Genomic DNA, 6,000 nt, shown 5'->3' with positions numbered 1-6,000 from the left:
CACTCTGTCACTTTCTCTCTGTCTCGCTCTCTCTCACTCACTCTCTGTCTCACTCTCTCCCCTCTTTCTCTCCCTCTTTCCCCCCTCTCCCCCCTCCCTCTCCCCTCTCTCACTCTCTCTGTCTCGCTCTCTCTCACTCACTCTCTGTCTCTCACTCTCTCTCTCTCTCGCCCCCCTCTCTCCCTCCTCTCTCCCTCTCTCTCACTCTCCCCCTCACTCTCCTCCCTCTCCCTCTCTCTCTCCCCCTCTCTCTCCCTCTCCCTCTCTCTTCCCCTCTCTCTCCCTCCTCTCTCTCCCCCTCTCTCTCCCCTCTCTCTCCCCCTCTCTCTCTCCCCTCTCTCCCTCCTCTCTCTCCCCCTCTCTCTCCCCCTCTGTCTCCCTCCTCTCTCTCCCCCTCTCTCTCCCCCCTCTCTCTCTCCCTCCTCTCTCTCCCCCTCTCTCTCTCCCCCTCTCTCCCTCCTCTCTCTCCCCCCCTCTCTCTCCCTCCTCTCTCTCCCCCTCTCCCTCTCTCTCTCTCTCCCCTCTCTCTCCCCCTCTCTCTCTCCCCCTCTCTCTCCCCCTCTCTCTCCCTCCTCTCTCTCCCCCTCTCTCTCACTCTCCCCCTCTCCCTCTCTCCCCCACTCTCTCCCCCCCTCTCCCTCCTCTCCCTCCCTCTCTCTGTCTCGCTCTCTCTCACTCACTCTCTGTCTCTCACTCTCTCTTTCACTCTCTCTCTCTCACTCTCACTGTCACTTTCTCTCTGTCTCGCTCTCTCTCACTCACTCTCTGTCTCACTCTCTCTCTCACTCTCTCCCCTCTTTCTCTCCCTCTTTCCCCCCTCTCTCCCCCTCTCTCTCCCCTCTCTCACTCTCTCTGTCTCGCTCTCTCTCACTCACTCTCTGTCTCTCACTCTCTCTCTCTCGCCCCCCTCTCTCCCTCCTCTCTCTCTCTCTCCCCCTCTCCCTCACTCTCTCTCTCCCTCTCTCTCTCCCCCTCTCTCTTACTGTCACTCTCCCTCCTCTCCCTCACTCTCTCCCCATCTCTCTCTCTCTCTCTCTCTCTACTGGTGTTCTCTCTCTCTCTACTGGTGTTCTCTCTCTCTCTACTGGTGTCCCCTCTCTCTCTACTGGTGTTCCCTCTCTCTCTACTGGTGTTCTCTCTCTCTCTACTGGTGTTCCCTCTCTCTCTACTGGTGTTCTCTCTCTCTCTACTGGTGTTCTCTCTCTCTCTGTTGGTGTTTTCTCTCTCTCTCTACTGGTGTTCTCTCTCTCTCTACTGGTGTTCTCTCTCTCTCTGTTGGTGTTTTCTCTCTCTCTCTGTTGGTGTTCCCTCTCTCTCTCTACTGGTGTTCTCTCTCTCTCTACTGGTGTTCTCTCTCTCTCTACTGGTGTTCTCTCTCTCTCTGTTGTTGTTCCCTCTCTCTCTCTACTGGTGTTCTCTCTCTCTCTACTGGTGTCCCCTCTCTCTCTACTGGTGTTCCCTCTCTCTCTACTGGTGTTCCCTCTCTCTCTACTGGTGTTCTCTCTCTCTCTACTGGTGTTCTCTCTCTCTCTGCTGGTGTTCTCTCTCTTTCTCTGCTGGTGTTTTCTCTCTCTCTCTACTGGTGTTCTCTCTCTCTCTGCTGGTGTTCTCTCTCTCTTTCTGCTGGTGTTCTCTCTCTCTCTACTGGTGTTCTCTCTCTCTCTCTGCTGGTGTTCTTTCGGCCCATCGCGACCAAGCTGGACATCAGACGTCTACATTAATCCTGTTTACCACTACTGGTGTCAGACGCTTGTACCATCAGATGGACTCGTGACCTCCCAATCTACCTCAGTATGAGGTTTTGCACCTCATCATCCTGCGCTCTCTGTGTGACTGTGACACTCTATTCTGCATTCTGTTCCTCTTTTACCTCGTCCTGCCTCAACGCCCCATGCAATGACCTGATCCGTGTGCACGGACGTGGAAGAGATTTCTCCCATCTCCAGTCCGTGCAGATGTCCCAGGCACATTTACACAGCCAGGGAGCCAGAGAATTTCACACAGTCCTGTATTTGTCAACGTGGAGTGGAGAGCGAGTTTGTAAATCTGGCGGGAGCAAAGGATGTTGGGAATGGTGAGGGTGGAGGGGTGTGGGACAGGGGGCAGAGAAGGAGTGTCAGGGACGGGTACAGACACACCCAGCCCTGAGACACCAGGCAAGGTCATTTGATTCCAAACAATTGATTTACTGATCATTACAGAATGTCTCTCTGGTGCTTCCCACTCCCTCCCCTCTCCCTTCCCCTTTTCCCAACCATGATTCCCCTCTCCCTGCCCCCTTTCCCACTCTCAGTCCACAATAGAGACCCAGATCAGAATCAGGTTTACCATCACTCACACGTGGCAGGGAATTTGTTTTTGTGTGTGTGACAGCAGTACAGTGCGATACATAGAATTACCACAGGACTGTGCAAGACCTCCGAGAGGAAAACGACTTTGTCGTTGGGATTGGGGGCGTGCACGCCTCAGTGACCCAGAGAACTGTGTCGGCTAGAGTCGGGGGCTTTACGCTTTGCCTCTCGGTGGGGTCACCCACGCCAAACAGGTCAAAGGGTAGAGGTCAGACTAAGAGGGTTCAGCTCAGGGATAACGACCCTGACCGGTCAAACAAAACTGTTATGGGAGCAGCGACGAAGAATCCTTCTACGTCGGAGTGCGACGGTATTGCTGAGTCTCTGCCCGGGCCTTGCAGTGGAGAAAACCGAGAGGAAGCGACTGACACGACGAAGGAAGCCTCGAACACCGCCAGAGACGGAGGACCGACATTGCTGCCCTGAATGTCAGCGGGGTAACGGGCAAAAGAAGAATATACCATATACCTATACCATATTCCGTATATATTCTCGGGACTCCAGCTACATATGTCGTATTTGCCGAGGAGTTTTGCCCAGCGAAGTGTGTCATTTGAGCCGACTCAAACCAGCAATGTCACCAGAGCACGTCCACAACGAACCGGCTCACAGCTTTGGACCAGAGCACGCGGTCGCGGGGGGACGAATCTCTGCCGGTCACCCGCTCCAGTCCTCGTGGGAAGGTGGAGGGTGGGGGGGACCAGGCCTCAGGCAGTAAGCCCAGGGAAGTGAGCTCCTTGGGGATTTGGAAGGTTGTTGTAGCCGGGGAGGGGGCTGTGGTGATGGGGATAAACTCCCACTACCATTTAAATGGGGCAACTCAAACGGCCTCTGACAACCCAGCCCCACTCCTGCTCTTCGCTACGAAGCCCAGTGGAATGGGTTCTACTGACAGGAGACGGGGCAAAATCTACCATCCATCCTTCATCTCCACTTGGTTCCTGAAACCACGGTACACCTTCCAACAGCGTCTCTCTAATGCCACACAGACAGTGAAGGGTGTTGCCAAGTGCGTAACGCTTGTGGTGGGATCTCCTGTTGTGGGGATCTCCTGTTGTGGGGATCTCCTGTTGTAGGGATCTCCTGCTTGTGGTGGGATCTCCTGTTGTGGGGATCTCCTGTTGTAGGGATCTCCTGTTGTAGGGATCTCCTGTTGTGGAGACCTCCTGTTGTAGGGATCTCCTGTTGTAGGGATCTCCTGTTGTGGGGATCTCCTGTTGTGGGGATCTCCTGTTGTAGGGATCTCCTGCTTGTGGTGGGATCTCCTGTTGTGGGGATCTCCTGTTGTAGGGATCTCCTGTTGTGGAGACCTCCTGTTGTAGGGATCTCCTGTTGTGGGGATCTCCTGTTGTAGGGATCTCCTGCTTGTGGTGGGATCTCCTGTTGTGGGGATCTCCTGTTGTAGGGATCTCCTGTTGTAGGGATCTCCTGTTGTGGAGACCTCCTGTTGTAGGGATCTCCTGTTGTAGGGATCTCCTGTTGTGGGGATCTCCTGTTGTGGGGATCTCCTGTTGTAAGGATCTCCTGTTGTAGGGATCTCCTGTTGTGGGGATCTCCTGTTGTAGGGATCTCCTGCTTGTGGTGGGATCTCCTGTTGTGGGGATCTCCTGTTGTGGGGATCTCCTGTTGTAGGGATCTCCTGCTTGTGGTGGGATCTCCTGTTGTGGGGATCTCCTGTTGTAGGGATCTCCTGCTTGTGGTGGGATCTCCTGTTGTGGGGATCTCCTGTTGTAGGGATCTCCTGTTGTGGGGATCTCCTGTTGTAGGGATCTCCCGTTGTAGGGATCTCCTGTTGTGGGGATCTCCTGTTGTCGGGATCTCCTGTTGTAGGGATCTCCTGTTGTAAGGATCTCCTGTTGTAGGGATCTCCTGCTTGTGGGGATCTCCTGTTGTAGGGATCTCCTGTTGTAGGGATCTCCTGTTGTGGGGATCTCCTGTTGTCGGGATCTCCTGTTGTAGGGATCTCCTGTTGTAGGGATCTCCTGCTTGTGGGGATCTCCTGTTGTAGGGATCTCCTGCTTGTGGTGGGATCTCTTGTTGTGGGGATCTCCTGTTGTCGGGATCTCCTGCTTGTGGTGGGATCTCTTGTTGTGGGGATCTCCTGTTGTGGGGATCTCCTGTTGTAGGGATCTCCTGTTGTAGGGATCTCCTGTTGTGAGGATCTCCTGTTGTAGGGATCTCCTGCTTGTGGTGGGATCTCCTGTTGTAGGGATCTCCTGTTGTGGGGATCTCCTGTTGTAGGTATCTCCTGCTTGTGGGGATCTCCTGTTGTAGGGATCTCCTGTTGTGGGGATCTCCTGCTTGTGGTGGGATGTCTTGTTGTGGGGATCTCCTGTTGTCGGGATCTCCTGCTTGTGGTGGGATCTCCTGTTGTGGGGATCTCCTGTTGTAGGGATCTCCTGTTGTGGGGATCTCCTGTTGTAGGGATCTCCTGTTGTAGGGATCTCCTGTTGTGGGGATCTCCTGTTGTCGGGATCTCCTGTTGTAGGGATCTCCTGTTGTAGGGATCTCCTGCTTGTGGGGATCTCCTGTTGTAGGGATCTCCTGCTTGTGGTGGGATCTCTTGTTGTGGGGATCTCCTGTTGTCGGGATCTCCTGCTTGTGGTGGGATCTCTTGTTGTGGGGATCTCCTGTTGTGGGGATCTCCTGTTGTAGGGATCTCCTGTTGTAGGGATCTCCTGTTGTGAGGATCTCCTGTTGTAGGGATCTCCTGCTTGTGGTGGGATCTCCTGTTGTAGGGATCTCCTGTTGTGGGGATCTCCTGTTGTAGGTATCTCCTGCTTGTGGGGATCTCCTGTTGTAGGGATCTCCTGTTGTGGGGATCTCCTGTTGTAGGGATCTCCTGCTTGTGGTGGGATCTCCTGTTGTAGGGATCTCCTGTTGTGGGGATCTCCTGTTGTAGGGATCTCCTGCTTGTGGGGATCTCTTGTTGTAGGGATCTCCTGCTTGTGGTGGGATCTCTTGTTGTGGGGATCTCCTGTTGTGGGGATCTCCTGTTGTTGGGATCTCCTGCTTGTGGTGGGATCTCTTGTTGTGGGGATCTCCTGTTGTGGGGATCTCCTGTTGTAGGGATCTCCTGCTTGTGGGGATCTCCTGTTGTAGGGATCTCCTGCTTGTGGGGATCTCCTGTTGTAGGGATCTCCTGTTGTAGGGATCTCCTGTTGTGGGGATCTCCTGTTGTAGGGATCTCCTGTTGTAGGGATCTCCTGTTGTAGGGATCTCCTGTTGTGGTGGGATCTCCTGTTGTCGGGATCTCCTGTAGTAGGGATCTCCTGTTGTGGGGATCTCCTGTTGTAGGGATCTCCTGCTTGTGGTGGGATCTCCTGTTGTAGGGATCTCCTGTTGTAGGGATCTCCTGTTGTGGGGATCTCCTGTTGTAGGGATCTCCTGCTTGTGGTGGGATCTCCTGTTGTAGGGATCTCCTGTTGTGGGGATCTCCTGTTGTAGGGATCTCCTGTTGTAGGGATCTCCTGCTTGTGGGGATCTCCTGTTGTAGGGATCTCCTGCTTGTGGTGGGATCTCTTGTTGTGGGGATCTCCTGTTGTGGGGATCTCCTGTTGTCGGGATCTCCTGCTTGTGGTGGGATCTCTTGTTGTGGGGATCTCCTGTAGTGGGGATCTCCTGTTGTAGGGATCTCCTGCTTGTGGGG

The sequence above is a fragment of the Hypanus sabinus genome, unplaced genomic scaffold, assembly GCF_030144855.1.
Source record: "Hypanus sabinus isolate sHypSab1 unplaced genomic scaffold, sHypSab1.hap1 scaffold_1354, whole genome shotgun sequence".
Classification (NCBI taxonomy): domain Eukaryota; kingdom Metazoa; phylum Chordata; class Chondrichthyes; order Myliobatiformes; family Dasyatidae; genus Hypanus; species Hypanus sabinus.
Note: the sequence above shows the minus strand (reverse complement) of the source record.